Source organism: Vidua macroura, chromosome 3, assembly GCF_024509145.1.
Source record: "Vidua macroura isolate BioBank_ID:100142 chromosome 3, ASM2450914v1, whole genome shotgun sequence".
Taxonomy (NCBI): Eukaryota; Metazoa; Chordata; class Aves; order Passeriformes; family Viduidae; genus Vidua; species Vidua macroura.
In genome coordinates this window covers 77,856,093-77,872,232 of record NC_071573.1, presented here as the reverse complement: position 1 = coordinate 77,872,232, position 16,140 = coordinate 77,856,093, and positions in this window count along the sequence as shown.

The window sequence follows — 16,140 nt, the reverse complement described above, 5'->3', positions numbered from 1 at the left end:
TATCTTGTTGGTTAAAAACACAGCAGTACAGAGATATCCCTCTACACAGACATCTTATTTTCTTTACATCTGTTCTGTTTTTCTGATAAAGTACTTTCCCTAAAACAGACATAAGTGCATTTGTGCATTGACAGGACCTATTTCACATGTTGTGACCATGGGTAGTGTCTTCTACCCATGAAATTATGAAATAACTGTGTTTATATTTTATATGTTACTGCTTCTATTATTTTATGTACTACTATTTATTTTACCTTATTTTATTTTATTTCTTATGCTTAAAATATTTAACTGATCTACCAGGAATAAGAAACAATATCGACAAGACAGATGACCATATGGAAAACATGGAGAAATGCAAGACTGCTGCAAGATTAAATCTGAACAGCTCTACTCCCCATTTGAATCTAACTAGAAGCTTGTTCAGAATTTCTTCAAATTTGGGTCTAATTTTAATTCATTTCTTGCTTTACAATTCAGAATGCTTATCATCATACTGTGTTAGCCAGAGGCAGTATTTCTATCAGAATGATAAAGTGCTGTCCTGGCTGGTCAGTTGTCCAAATCTGTGAATAGTTTTTACATATGCCATAAGATATCTCTTCCTGAAGTTTCTCCCTACCCCTACATTTAGCTTTCAGTTTGACTTTTGGTGACCTTCTAATAATCACACTCCTTTCATATGTTTTGCTCCATTTTTAGGTTTTTTCATACTAAAGTGTCATTTGTCATACCTTCTTGGGGTTTTTTTTTCAGTCTCTTTGCTTTTGATTGCTTTACTAAGTCACGCTCCTTAAAACTCTATCATATTTTTTATATTTTCAAAGAAGCACATTTATATATCAGAGAACAATAGTACTGATTTATAACAGTGTTGTTCTGTTCTGCTTTTATTCAAAGCAATTGCCACATGTACACAGTCCTATATTCAAATACTCTGAACCAAGGGTAATTGCCCAGGATTTATCAGTTTTATCAAAGCACCCATACACAAACAGGCATATGATGGAGTTTACTTTTCTGTGGGCAGTAGAAGTGGGATTGTATCCCAAGGTGCCAGGCTCCAGGGGATTGTTACAAGCAGTAGTATGTTACACTGAGTTTTTAGAGATGGAATCAGTTTGTAGTTGGCAGTTGGTGGAGTGAGTTTGGATTAGTTATGAAGGCTCATGGTTCTGTGCTTTGCCCGAGTGATCTGATGGTTGGGACATCCTGAATGGCTACACTGTGATTATGATTCAGCATAATCTCATCTTTCTGCTGCTGAAACTGACACTGAGGAAAATGCTGAGACCTTGGATTGAAATTCAGTCCTAACTGTTTCTTATGTATGTCTATTCAAATTCTGTTTTGTAGATATTTTCTGAAATCACTTATGACCTATCACCATTTCACCGAGGTGTTGTCCTTGTCTAAGTCTTTCTTGTGTGGAATGACAGAGAGTAATGTCAATCATGACAGAAGAAAAAATCAGCAGGTAACATCTTAGCACCCTGTCGAGGCCACTCTGCAACTTTTTTATCACAGCGCAAGAGGAAAACGCTGCTTTGTAATTATGACTCACTGATTTTGGGTAGTTCAAGTGGAAAGAGCACAATAATAACATTTATAGCAACTGTTTTCTCCTCTCTCTCTTGGAGTTCTTCATCCATATACAGCATTAATTTCTTTTTGCAGGGACCATCACACCTGGAGGCAACCTGGAAACCTGTGCTGTTAAAGAAAGGCTCTAGCTGCTCCTTGGACCCCTCAACTTTCTTCTTTTTTTTTTTTTTTAATATATATATATGAAGAAAGAAGATTTTTTTTTCTTCTTTCACATTTTCTAAGCCATTCCTCTCCTATCAGATGATGAACAGAAACATGTTTTCCTCAGAAATTTCCTTTAGATTCGAACTAATCTGACAAATCAGAGTTTAAATTGCAAAATTAAATTATTATTCTCATTTGTTCATCTATGTGCTTAATTTAATTATATTATGACAGATATGAACGAAGTAAGTCTTCTAATTTTTGCATAAAGGAAACCAATAGCAAGATTCAAATTCTTTTTTGGCTGGTCACAATGTGAAGGTCTGTTATCTGTAAGTCTTTCCACAAAAGCTCCTTTTAAATTATCAATGTTTTCTTCCATGCACCTTAAGAAAACAACCCTACATTTAAATAACACTTGATTTAAATATTTATTATTTAACCTTTCAGTAAAAATGTTTATTGAATATAATTTCAATATTTTAATTTTTTAACAATAAATAAAATCCAAACCTGCATTTAAATAATGCTAAATTTGTGGTGCAAATTGCCTCAAGCCAAGCAACTCCAAAGTCAAGTGGAAAATATATTGTTTTTTGTATTCCATTTAAAACAACACAAGCCAAAGCCCAAGGATAGAATTGGAAAGAGTCATGAAAGGTCCTGGTGTAATGAAAGAAATTTTCTGAGTACATTACAACTGTTATATTTTAATTCTTGTTTAACTTTAATTATTAAAAATAGTCACAATTAAATACATTTGGAAAAACCCAGCTTCTTTAACTCTAAAAGCCTTAAGAAATATAAATCTGTGGGCAACCCAAAAAAATCCTGCAATGATGGAGGATAACTTCTGTCCTGGGTAAACCAAAATGTTTTTTTCCACGTATATCTATGCCCAAAATTGTTACTGTCTCTTTAAAGCCAGGTGCAGAGGCCAGAAACAGAACTGCCTGGGAGATTCTCTTTACAAAGTTGAAGTTGCCCAAGCAGACTTTCTTGCCTTGTGGTCTTTGCCTAAGGCAGAGGCTTTGCTTAGTGTTTGGTTTTTTCCCCTTCTTTTTGTTTCTCTCATATTCATTTCTTCTTATTGGTGGAAAGGGATTTGTTTAAAATAAGGTCAGGAAACAAATTCTGGAGTTCCCCTTAAACTGTCTTAAAACAAGACAGCTCCCTAAGCCAGGCAATAGACAGCCCTCCCAGAGGGAAAGCAGTGATGGAGCTGATAGACGTGTGTGAGCTGTTTGGGAACGTCAGGGTTGGAGGCAGGCTGGGCTGCTGTGATCAGGCGCAAGTGCAGCTCACAGCCTTGAGGAACACGGGGCAGGTAGGGAGGAAAGTTAGGTCCCAGCAAACTTCCAGCTTTTCAAGGAGTTTAATAGGACCCCTTGGGAAACTGCTCTTGAGGGTGAGGAGCAGAACAGAATTGGCAGATTATTAAGGATATCTTCTGTAGAGTCCAAGAACCAGTGAGCCCCAGGCATAAGAAATAAGGCAAGGAAGGCAAGAGACTGACATGTCTGAGGCAAGACCTGCTGGTCAAGCTAAAGCACAATAAGGAAATGCACCAGCAAGGGAAACAGGCACAGGTACCATGGGAACAGTATAGAGATACAGTCCCATTGTGCAGGACTGAAGTGAGGAGGAGTCAAAGCATTATTTATATGAGGATGTTAACAAGTAGACTAAGAATTTTTAAATGACAGATTTTTATTTTTTTAATAAAATACAGAAAGGCTTCTCTTTTACAAAATTGTAAGAAAGAACTTATAACTTTGATGCATGATGCTTGCTATATTTCTTTGCATGTGTATTTCAAAGGCATCTTTCTGTTTTCCATATGAATATAATGACTTCTATACAAGCTCCTGATCATGACTCAGTTTCTTACACATCTCCACCTATATTATGTCACCTGCTTTGTGGCTGCTGCCTTTGAAGAGCCCAGGTGCCTAATTCCTGTGCAAATCCACCACGTGCATGAACGTGTTTTGAATATTGTGGGATATCCCAAGGATAGGATAGGTAGGATATATGGTAGGATATATGGGACAAGACGCCTGACACCTGTGTTTAAGCATCCTCCAAAGTGTTTAATTCAATGACTGAATATATCCACAACCTCCATGTTTAATAAGCTATTGTATTTAAGGGACATATCCAAATTAACTAGGCTTTTTAGATAAAAATAGAGATTAAGACTGCTTTTATGAGGTGAGTCCATAGTGTATGAATGGAAAAATAAGTTATGAGTGATTCACCTGACGTGGATCAGCAGAGAAGTTGTTTTAGAAAAGTTAGCTTAGTTTTACATACATACTAACCATGGTATTATCTAGAGAATAAACTTTTGACACTAAATAAATAAACAAACACTAATGAAGAATAATCTAACTTTTGGTTGTAAAAGCCTGCCAAAGACTGTTCTGTTGAAGTAATAGTTCCTCATTCTTCCCTCAGATACACTTCTGAGAAGGTGTTCAGAAAGAATACCTGGATCCTTGCAAAGGAGCCTTCACATATATTCTACTCATTTCCTCTCTTTCCCTGTTCCCTGTTAAAATTTGATTCAAGATTTAGTTTGAAGACAGAAAGATGGCTTTATGTCTATAAGATTTATGTCTTATTTATGCAAATATAAGTAGTGTTTATTTGAATATTGCTGAAGCTGGAAAGATTTCATGTGGGGGATTTTTCTTAAACTTGTAGCTTTCTGATTATGATTAATTCCTCTTGTTACTGTCATTAGAAGCTGATCTGAGAAGATGAAAAGCATGTGGCAGCCATATATTATTTCACCCAGAATCCCTGGAGCACACTGAAGAGGGGAGGAAAGTCAAATCAAATAACTTGACTGATATTAAGTCAATACCTTTCTCAGTTTTATTCTTCTTTCTTTTCTTCGACTTTCTCAGTTGGGATGCACCGACCTAGCATGCACATGGATAATAGATCTTAAATTCATGGAACATCCAGTTTGATTATGCTTTATTACAGAAGCTTGATGAGAACATTAGAGTAGAATGCTAATCAAAGAAATGGATTGAAACTCTCTTCAACTGAGGAAGCACAAAAAGTATTTATGAACTGATATCTCAGAGAGATACCTTTTTCCAAAATTTCAAGTTCTATATGTAAAGTGTATGAGGGATAATATGTTGTCAAATAATTCTTATAGAGAAAATCTTATGGTGAAAGAGTACTACCAAGTTTGCAAAGTTATCAAAGTTACCAAAGACAAACCCGGCAACATTAAGGAAAGCTGTCTGCCTTTGCAAATTTATTTAAGGTCTGTTAATTGCCTATCACTATAATTAAAGTGATCACATGCGACTTTTTCTATTTCTTCATCTGATACTCGGAGTATGATGAATTAGTCTGTGGCCTTTGCTCAGATTTTATCCATGGAGTCATATGGACTTTTTCTTAAGATGTCCATCAGTATGCTATTTAAGGACTTCCCAGACAGCTGCAGGGTCACATGTTCTTGCAGTAGTATGGAATTGTAATATCTATGTTTATATTAAAAAAAAAAAAGCATGAACTAAAAAGTTAAAAAAATAGAAATACAATAATCACATTTGAGATGATGGAGTAAGGGATAGTTATTGTAGAGGGATAAGCTGTCATTCTTTAGTTGTTCACATTTGATTAATTTTGTTGTATGTCATGAAGCACAGCTCTGCCACAGAAAATTTCAGCAAAATGGCTTTCAATCTGGCAAAGTTATAAGAAACTGAAAAAAATATTACCCTGCTATCTTTCAATAACTGTTACTATGTCTAAGAATATCCAAAAATAATTGTCATAGTTATCTTGTCAGACTTTGTACCTTGCAAATAGTTCTCCTGCCTTTTTTGAATTGGGCCTTAGGAATGAATTGTGCAAAGTATGCTAATACCTTGTATGTGGTAATAGAGTTCCCTAAAGAAATATACATCTAATATTTAAAGGACCTGTTATATGCAGTGAAAAAAAGTTTTAGAAAGCTTATGGAATTTGTTTGTACTAAAAATAATCAAGCTTTTTTTTAGATGAGAGTACTGAAGGGAACTGTGGAAAATGGGACATAATTAAAATTTATAAATTAAATTATTCTACTTTCCAAGGAATTAAAATATAACTATAGTACTTTATGTCATTTTTCATCCTTTGCCTCTAGGACTAATAAAGGAGCAGCAGAAAGTGAAGGCTGTGACACTGAATTGGGAGTCATGAAAACAAGTTCTGTTTTCAGCTCTGCAAATGATTTCCTCCCTCCCTTCCTCCCTCCCTTCCTCCCTTCCTTCCATACTTCCTTCCTTCCGAACTTCCTTCCCTTCCTGCTTTCTTTCTTTCTTTCTTTCTTTCTTTCTTTCTTTCTTTCTTTCTTCTTTCTTTCTTTCTTTCTTTCTTTCTTTCTTTCTTTCTTTCTTTCTTTCTTTCTTTCTTCTTTCTTCTTTCATTCTTTCTTCTTTCTTTCTTTCTTTCTTTCTTTCTTTCTTTCTTTCTTTCTTTCTTTCTTTCTTTCTTTCTTTCTCTCTTTCTTTCTCTCTTTCTTTCTTTCTTTTCTTTCTTTCTTTCTTTCTTTCTTTCTTTCTTTCTTTCTTTTCTTTCTTTCTTTCTTTTCTTTCTTTCTTTCTTTCTTTCTTTCTTTCTTTCTTTCTTTCTTTCTTTCTTTCTTTCTTTCTTTCCTTCTCTCTTTCCTTCTCTCTTTCCTTCTCTCTTTCTTTCTTTCTTTCTCTCTTTCTCTCTTTGTTTCTCTCTTTCTCTCTTTCTCTCTTTCTCTCTTTCCCTCTTTCTCTCTCTCTTTCTCTCTTTCTCTCTCTCTTCCTCTCTTCCTTTCTCTTCCTTTCTCTTCCTTTCTCTTCCTTTCTTTCATTCTTTCTTTCTCGTTCTTTCTTTCTTTCTTTCTTTCTTTCTTTCTTTCTTTCTTCTTTCTTTCTTTCTTTCATTTTTGTTCTTTCTTTCTCGTTCTTTCTTTCTTTCTCATTCTATCTTTCTCGTTCTTTCTTTCTCTTTCTTTTTCTTTCTTTCTTTCTTTCTCGTTCTTTCTTTCTCTTTCTTTTTCTTTCTTTCTTTCTTTCTCGTTATTTCTTTCTCTTTCTTTGTATCTTTTTCTCTCTTTCTCTTTATTATTTTCTTCCTTTTCTTTCGTTCTCGTTCTGTCTTTCTTTCTTTCTCTTTTTCTTTCTTTCTTCCTTTCTTTCTTCCTTTCTTTCTTTCTTTCTTTCTTTCTCGTTCTTTCTTTCTCTTTCTTTCTCATTCTTTCTCTCTCTTTCTTTCTTTCTTTCTTTCTTTCTTTCTTTCTTCCTTTCTTCCTTTCTTCCTTTCTTCTTTCTTTCTTTTTTTCTTTCATTCTTTCTTTTTTGTTCTTCTTTCTTTCTTTCTTCTTTCTTTCTTTCTTTCTTCATTTTTTCTTTCTTTCTTTCTCATTCTATCTTTCTTTCTCTTTCTTTTTCATTCTTTCTTTCTTGTACTTTCTTTCTTTCTCGTTCTTTCTTTCTCTTTCTTTCTCATTCTTTCTTTCTTTCTTCCTTTTTCTTTCTGTCTTTCTTTCTCTTTTTCTTTCTGTATTTCTTTCTTTCTCTTTCTTTCTTTCTTTCTTGTTCTTTCGTTCTGGTTCTTACTTTTTCGTTCTTTCTTTCTTTCTTTCTTTCTTTCTTTCTTTCTTCCTTTTTCTTTCTTTCTCGTTCTATCTTTCTTTCTTTTTTGTTCTTTCTTTTTTGTTCTTTCTTTCTTTCTCTCTTCCTTTATCTTTCTTTGTTTCTTTCTCGTTCTATCTTTCTTTCTCTTTCGTTCTTTCTTTCTCTTTCTTTCTCTATCTTTCTTGTTCTTTCTTTCTCTTTATTTCTTTCTTTCTCTTTATTTCTTTCTTTCTCGTTCTTTCTTTCTTTTTCTTTCTTTTTCTATCTTTCTCGTTCTAGCTTTCTTCTTTATTTTCGTTCTTTCTTCCCATTCTTTCTTTCTCTATCTCTTCCTTTTTCTTTCTTTCTTTCTCGTTCTATCTTTCTTTCTTTCGCTTTCTTTTTCGTTCTTTCTTTCTCGTTCTTTCTTGTTCTTTCTTTCTTTCTTTTTTCTTTCTTTCTCGTTCTATTTTTCTTTCTTTATTCTTTCTTTCTTTCTCATTCTTTCTTTCTTTCTTTCTTTTTATTTCTTTCTCGTTCTATCTTTCTTTCTTTCGTTCTTTCTGATTCTTTCTCATTCTTTCTTTCTCTTTCTCATTCTTTCTTTCTCTTTCTTTCTTTCTTTCTTCCTTTTTCTTTCTTTCTCGTTCTTTCTTTCTTTCTCTTTCTTTTTCGTTCTTTCTTTCTTTCTTTCTTTCTTTCTTTCTTTCTTTCTTTCCTCCGTTCTTTCTTTTTCGTTCTTTCGTTCTTTCTTTCCTTCCTCCGTTCTTTCTTTTTTGTTCTTTCGTTCTTTTCCTTCTTTCCTCCGTTCTTTCTTTCTCGTTCTTTCGTTCTTTCATTCTTTCTTTCTTTCCTCCGTTCTTTCTTTCTTGTTCTTTCATTCTTTCTTTCCTTCCTCCGTTCTTTCTTTCTCGTTCTTTCGTTCTTTCTTTCCTTCTCCGTTCTTTCTTTCTCGTTCTTTCGTTCTTTCTTTCTTTCCTCCGTTCTTTCTTTCTCGTTCTTTCGTTCTTTCTTTCCTTCTTTCCTCCGTTCTTTCTTTTTCGTTCTTTCGTTCTGTCCTAGGGTGGCTGTATGATGCGTTTATCCCCAGTCGTCTGCCCTGTTTATGTTGAAGTCTTGTTCCAAGAGTGAAAGGAGGAGGGAAGAAGCTCAGGGTTTGTTTTCAAAAAACTCACTCCCTCCTCCACATTCCTGCTCCGGGACGGTGTTGTCTGCGGACGGACGGACAGCGAGACAGAGCTCTCCTTTGCTTTTTCTAGTTAGTTTTAGCTAGCTGAGGCAGAGAAGTTCCCTGGACTGTGGTTTTTTTTTCCTTTCTCTGGATCTGCTCTGGACTGAACACCAGAAGAGCATCAGCAGCTCACACCTGTGGCCCAGCGGGCCGGGCCTGGGCCGCGGCATTGCCAGCGCCGGAAGGACTGGTCAGAGACTGAGTGAGCTGAGCTGCAGCCCGGGGGGGGTGGGATTTGCTCTGAATTTGTCTCTCTTGGAGTGGCAAGAAGTCTTATTGTTTAATATTGTCTAAGTTCTCTTGTGTAATAAACAGGTTTTTTTCCACTTTTTTCCTCCAGAGGTATTTTCTCCCGAACTGGCTGGGGGGAGGGGCCAATTGAATCTGCTTTCCTAAAGGAACCCTTTTGTGGGGGGGAGGGGAATTCTTTCCCCAGACTTGCCCTGAACCAGGACAAATACACGTTCTTTCTTTCTTTCCTCCGTTCTTTCTTTCTCGTTCTTTCTTTCCTTCTTTCTTTCCTCCGTTCTTTCTTTCTCGTTCTTTCGTTCTTTCGTTCTTTCTTTCCTTCCTCCGTTCTTTCTTTCTCGTTCTTTCGTTCCTTCTTTCCCTCCTCCGTTCTTTCTTTCTCGTTCTTTCGTTCTTTCTTTCCTTCCTCCGTTCTTTCTTCTCCGTTCTTTCGTTCTTTCATTCTTCTTTCCTTCCTCCGTTCTTTCTTTTCGTTCTTTCATTCTTTCTTTCCTTCCTTCTCGTTCTTTCTTTTCTTTCGTTCTTTCTTTCTCGTTCTTTCTTTCTTCTCGTCTTTCTCCTCTCGTTCTTTCTTTCATTCTTTCATTCTTTCTTTCTTTCCTCCGTTCTTTCTTTCTCGTTCTTTCGTTCTTTCTTTCTTTCCTCCGTTATTTCTTTCTCATTCTTTCATTCTTTCTTTCTTTCCTCCGTTCTTTCTTTCTCGTTCTTTCGTTCTTTCGTTCTTTCCTCCGTTCTTTCTTTTTCGTTCTTTCGTTCTTTCTTTCCCTCCACTGTTCTTTCTTTCTCGTTCTTTCTTTCCTTCTTTCTTTCCTCCGTTCTTTCTTTCTCATTCTTTTGTTCTTTCTTTCCTTCTTTCTTTCCTCCGTTCTTTCTTTCTCGTTCTTTCGTTCCTCCTTTCTTTCCTTCTTTCTTTCCTCCGTTCTTTCTTTCTCGTTCTTTCGTTCCTCCTTTCTTTCCTCCGTTCTTTCTTTCTCATTCTTTCGTTCTTTCTTTCTTTCCTCCGTTCTTTCTTTTTCGTTCTTTCGTTCTTTCTTTCCTCCTTTCTTTCCTCCGTTCTTTCTTTCTCGTTCTTTCGTTCTTTCTTTACTTCTTTCTTTCCTCCGTTCTTTCTTTCTCGTTCTTTCATTCTTTCTTTACTTCTTTCTTTCCTCCGTTCTTTCTTTCTCGTTCTTTCGTTCTTTCTTTCTTTCCTCCATTCTTTCTTTTTCGTTCTTTCGTTCTTTCTTTCCTCCTTTCTTTCCTCCGTTCTTTCTTTCTCGTTCTTTCGTTCTTTCATTCTTTCCTCCGTTCTTTCTTTTTCGTTCTTTCGTTCTTTCTTTCCTTCCTCCGTTCTTTCTTTCTCATTCTTTCTTTCCTTCTTTCTTTCCTCCGTTCTTTCTTTCTCGTTCTTTCGTTCTTTCTTTCCTCCTTTCTTTTCTCCGTTCTTTCTTTCTCATTCTTTCGTTCTTTCTTTCTTTCCTCCGTTCTTTCTTTCTCGTTCTTTCGTTCTTTCTTTCCTCCTTTCTTTCCTCCGTTCTTTCTTTCTCGTTCTTTCGTTCTTTCTTTCCTCCGTTCTTTCTTTCTCGTTCTTTCGTTCCTCCTTTCTTTCCTCCATTCTTTCTTTCTCGTTCTTTCGTTCTTTCTTTCTTTCCTCCGTTCTTTCTTTCTCGTTCTTTCGTTCTTTCTTTCCTCCTTTCTTTCTTTCTCGTTCTTTCGTTCCTCCTTTATTTCCTCCTTTCTTTCCTCCGTTCTTTCTTTCTCATTCTTTCGTTCTTTCTTTCCTCCGTTCTTTCTGTCTCGTTCTTTCGTTCCTCCTTTCTTTCCTCCGTTCTTTCTTTCTCGTTCTTTCGTTCTTTCTTTCCTTCTTTCTTTCCTCCGTTCTTTCTTTCTCGTTCTTTCGTTCTTTCTTTCCTTCTTTCTTTCCTCCATTCTTTCTTTTTCGTTCTTTCGTTCTTTCTTTCTTTCCTCCATTCTTTCTTTTTCTTTCTTTCGTTATTTTTTCTTTCCTCCATTCTTTCTTTTTCGTTCTTTCATTCTTTCTTTCGTTCTTTCTTTTTTGTTCTGTTGTTCTATCTTTCTTTCCTTTTCTTTCTTTTTCATTCTTTCTTTCTCATTCTTTCTTTCTTTCTTCCTTTTTCTTTCTTTCTCGTTCTATCTTTCTTTCTCTTTCTTTCTCATTCTTTGTTTCTCGTTCTTTTTCGTTCTTTTTCTTTTTTTTTCTTTCTTTTTCGTTCTCTTTTTCTTGCTTTCTTTCTTTCTTTCTTTCTTTCTTTCTTTCTTTCTTTTTCTTTCTTTTTCTTTCTTTCTTTCTCGTTCTATCTTTCTTTCTCGTTCTATCTTTCTTTCTTTCTTTCTCGTTCTTTCTTTCTCGTTCTTTCTTTTTCTTTCTTGTTCTTTCTTTCTCATTCTTTCTCGTTTTTTCTCGTTCTTTCTTTCTTTCTTTCTCGTTCTATCTTTCTTTCTCGTTCTTTCTTTCTCGTTCTTTCTTTCTTTCTCTCTACCTCTTTCTTTTTTCTCTTTCTTTCTCTTTCTTTTTCGTTCTTTCTCGTTCTTTCTTTTTCTTTCTCGTTCTTTCTTTCTCGTTCTTTCTTTCTTTCTCTTTCTTTTTCTTCCTTTTCGTTCTTTCGTTCTTTCTTTCTCTTTCTTTCTTTTTTTATTTTTTCTTTCTTTTTCGTTCTTTCGTTCTTTCTTTCTCTTTCTCTTTCTCTTTTTCTTTCTCTTTTTCTTTCTCTTTTTCTTTCTTTCTTTCTTTTTCGTTCTTTCTTTCTTTTTCGTTCTTTCGTTCTTTCTTTTTCTTTCTTTCTTTTTTGTTTTTTCATTCTTTCTTTCTTTTTCATTCTTTTGTTCTTTTTACTCTTTCTTTCTTTCTTTCTTTTTCGTTCTTTCGTTCTTTCTGTTTCTTTCTTTTTCGTTCTTTTTCGTTCTTCTGTTCTTTTTCTCTTTCTTTTTCTTTCTTTTTTGTTCTTTCGTTCTTTCTTTTTCTTTCTTTTTCGTTCTTTTTTTCTCTTTCTTTTTCTTTCTTTTTCGTTCTTTCGTTCTTTCTTTTTTTCTTTAGTTCTTTCGTTCTTTACTTCTTTAATTTTTTCTTTTTCGTTCTTTCGTTCTTTCTTTTTCTTTCTTTCATTCTTTCTTTTTTGTTCTTTCCTTCCTTCTTTCTTTCGTTCTTTATTTTTCGTTCTTTCGTTCTTTCTTTCTTTCTTTTGTTCTTTCTTTTTTGTTCTTTCGTTCTTTCTTTCTCTTTCTTTCTTTCTTTCTTTCTTTCTTTCTTTCTTTCTTTCTTTCTTTCTTTCTTTCTTTCTTTCTTTCTTTCTTTCTTTCTTTCTTTCTTTCTTTCTCCCTTTCTCCCTTTCTCCCTTTCTCCCTTTTTCTCCCTTTCTCCCTTTCTTTCTCCCTTTCTTTCTCCCTTTCTTTCTTTCTCTCTTTCTCTCTTTCTCTCTTTCTCTCTTTCTCTCTCTCTCTCTTTCTCTCTTTCTGTCTCTCTCTCTTTCTCTCTCTCTTTCTGTCTGTCTTTCTGTCTCTCTGTGTCTCTTTCTCTCTGTGTCTCTTTCTCTCTTTCTCTCTTTCTCTCTCTCTCTTTCTTTCTCTCTTTCTCTTTCTTTCTTTCTTTCTCTCTCTCTCTCTCTTTGGTGTGGGAAAGGGGAAGAATTTATACCTTGATAAATCTCTGGTCCATGCCTGGCCAAAATGGAAAACTCCACAGAAAAACGGGCAATAAAAAGAAAATAAAAGTTAGATTTAAATCTTATCTTTCTAATAATCCCTGTGACAAGAACAGGAAGCATTTTTAATATTCACGTTCTAACTCCTGAAATGTCCAAGCTCTTATTTAAACTATGATTTATTCTGACAGAAACCTGTCTATAGATTTTGCAATCCTTAAATTTTGTTCTTAACGGGTGGAGACACTTCGGCATAAATTTCCCACGGTATTAAAGTGTTACAGTCTTTGTCAAATCACATCCTGTCTGGCTTTAAACACAGTACACAAACCCCTGTTAGCCTCGGTCCTCAATGCAGAGGTTGTTGCCATTGATCATGCTAACCCCATGTCATCATGTCCTATTTGGCCTAGGTTTACAGGCAGCTCATAAGCTCTTCTGCTGCCTACCCCACTTTAGGAGCTAAATCTCATCCAAAGCCTCTGAAAATCTGATCTCAAATCCTGGACGACCATCATGCTGAGACTTGAATTTAACTGAGCTTGTCCAGCATACCTATCTCTGCCACTTCATTTTTTTTTTCCTAAACCAGACAGGGACAAAACTAATGATAAACCAGTGTCCTCTTCTAGACTGAGCATTGAAAGCAAACATACAAAAGATACTAAGCCTTTTATGGGGTTGGGTTTGGTGCTTAGGGAAATGGTGTAGTTCTGGACTTGGCAGCACTGGGATAACAGTTGAACTCTGTGATTATAAAAACCTTTCCTAACCTAAATTATCCTATGATTATACAACAAAATAAGTTTTAAACTTAGCTTGTAATCCCAGTTTTGTGACATTGAAGGACTGCTTAGCTGTTTTCTTATCTTTTCAAGCATTGGAGACACTTGGCCTTAGCTGACTGGTTAAACCAATTGTTCAGACATTTGAGGGGCATGATTCTCTGGAGAAAATTTCTTCGTTATTCATCTCTAGTCTTCATGGTTTGCCTTCCTTCTCAGTATATTTTTTATCTCAAGATTTTTTTCTGTCAGTATTTGTCATAGAAAAGGCTCAGTAAAAGCCCAGCAATTCCATGTATTAAAAAAAAAAATATCTCTAAATAATTTTTGCCCTAACTTTTGCATGTTGCCTTGGTCTGTTCTCACTGACTGTGTACAGTACTAATTTTACTCAAATTGAAATGTAATTGTATGTATACCTATAAATGAGCACGTGTACAAGTGTGCATGCACATAGACACATCCTTTTTAACACAAGCTACCATGCTCTGACCTGATTAAAACAGTCAGTATGTATAAGCTGTCTCTCATCTGTGGTAATAAATGAATATTCCTTTTAAGATTGCAAATTGCATAGCTTTGTGGCATAAAATAACTTTTAAGTCCTGAACTGATGTTAAATGTTTTAATGTTGTTGATAGAGGTGTGTGTGCAATTTTTTGCATAATAATTTTGCACAATAATATTGTCTGAATGGGGTTAATTTGTAGAAAATCAAGACACACTGTAGTACAGATTCTCAAAGCATTGACTCTTTCATTCCAAACATGTGAAAATCTACTTGTGGGTTTGCACCAAATCAATCAGAGGCTGCTTTATTTGCAACACATGATTCCTTATGATTGTTCTGATGAAACTTGTCACAGGATTATTGTGACTCATCTGCTTTTGCAGCAGCACAGTTTATAACTCCCATGCAGAAGGAAGACAAATAGTATTAAATGGTGCAACGTTTAAGTTTGGCATTTTTATTCTTTAAAGGATTCTCAATATATGTTGCCATATACCAAATTAAAATAGTAGCTCCCTGAAAAACTTTCTGGAAATTTGGCCCAATTTTTTATTTACATGTAGTCTGCTTTGATCACAAAACTCAAAATATTACAGTAGTTCTTATTTCAACTTCTCTCAGACTTACGATGTTTCATTACCAGCTCACTATATTGTTGGTGGTGAGGGTTCTGTAGGTGGTGAAGAAGGTTACCAGTAGCTGTATCCTATTCTCTTTCTTTACACTGTCTGAACTCCCTTTAGGCTGCATGTTCTGTATACAGCCTAAAACTGCAGTCTGCTTTTCAGTGTAGTCAGTTATTTTTTGCTTTGTGATGAATGCTGGATGCTAACTGTATTAGGTACCCTTTATACAACTACAATTAAAAGACTTTATTTTCTGTTTTAATTATGGCATATTTTCCAAGAAATAATCTATTGAGCTATCTTGAACAAAGCATACTGGAAAATGAAAGGGGAAAATATATTTTAGGATACATTAAATGGCAGTGATGTAAATTATCTAAAGCAGCCATTTGGAAATATTCAGAAATGTAGAGTGGAATACATATGTAAATTTTTGCTGAATGAGAGCCTGTAATGATATAAAATATGTTCAGAACTCTATAGGTTAATTCATGTAGATACAAACCTTGCAAAAATAAAATAGCCATTGCTTATATCTCTGATGATACTCTTCTTGACCTCTAAGACCATGGCTGATCCTTAATACTAATCTGATGCCATCTTGATTTTTAGTGTTCTCCTTTGAAATACTTAGATGCATGAGCTGTAATAAGATTCAAATGGCCAAAAAGATGACTTTGTTGCATGCAAAATTAAAAAAAAAGAAAAAAAATCATTAAGTGATTCTTGCAAGAAACCAACTCCATGTGGGTTTTGAAACATCTTGACTGACCAAACAACATTCAAATTATTTCAAAATGTATTGGTAGTGCCTTTGCAGTCATTTGAAGAACAAACATGCAGCTGGTCGTTCTGAATTAGTACATGATGTAATTTTAAAATAACTTTCACTTCCACTGTTAAAATTAACAAAAATTCTAAAATAAATAGTAACTTATGACACTCTGTAACACTGTAGTTCTTCACCAGTATTTGAGATTAGGATGTTCTCCAATAAAATGCATTTATTGTGGCGTGATCTCAGAGTATATGAACAGGTTGTTTTGGTTTTTTTTTTTTTTTGTGTGGGTTTTTTTTTTTTTTTTATCTGAAGCTAAGCTGGAAAATGTGATGGAGGTATGGATCAAGTTAATACACCCCCATCACAAATGGACATTTCCCTGATACTAGCTATGTGAGAGTTACTCTGAAGTAATCCCTCTGCCATAGAACTTATGTGGGAAGGATCTTGAGTCTTTGTCAACAGCTATCTCATTCCACAGACAGTGAACAACTACTGCCCCATGCCATTTGCCAATGCAGATGCTGCCTAACATGCACCTACACTCGTGCATTTTTTGGTCTAGGTTTTCTGAAATGTAATGATACCAGTTACAGTTCTGGTTCCAAGGCAGGGTTCAGTACAAAGGTAAACCCCAAATCAGGTAAATTGAACAAAGTTAGAAGGTTCTAGAGATACATGCACACTATAAATATATTGCATAAACAATGCAACATAGGAAAGCGAGTTCATCAATAATGGACTACATATTTAGAACATAGATTTGTTAAAAATAGATGAAGAAAGAACAGAAGAGGAAAAAGCTATCTTTCTGGGAAAACAAGTTTTTGAAGCGACCTACCTGAGATTTCTGAAGAAATATGAGGGAACTACAAAACTAAAGCTTGAAATTAAAAAGATATGCACTGTTTGATCAGTCAGAGCAGCATGACAGGAAGATAACAGAAATCAAAAGCGAAAC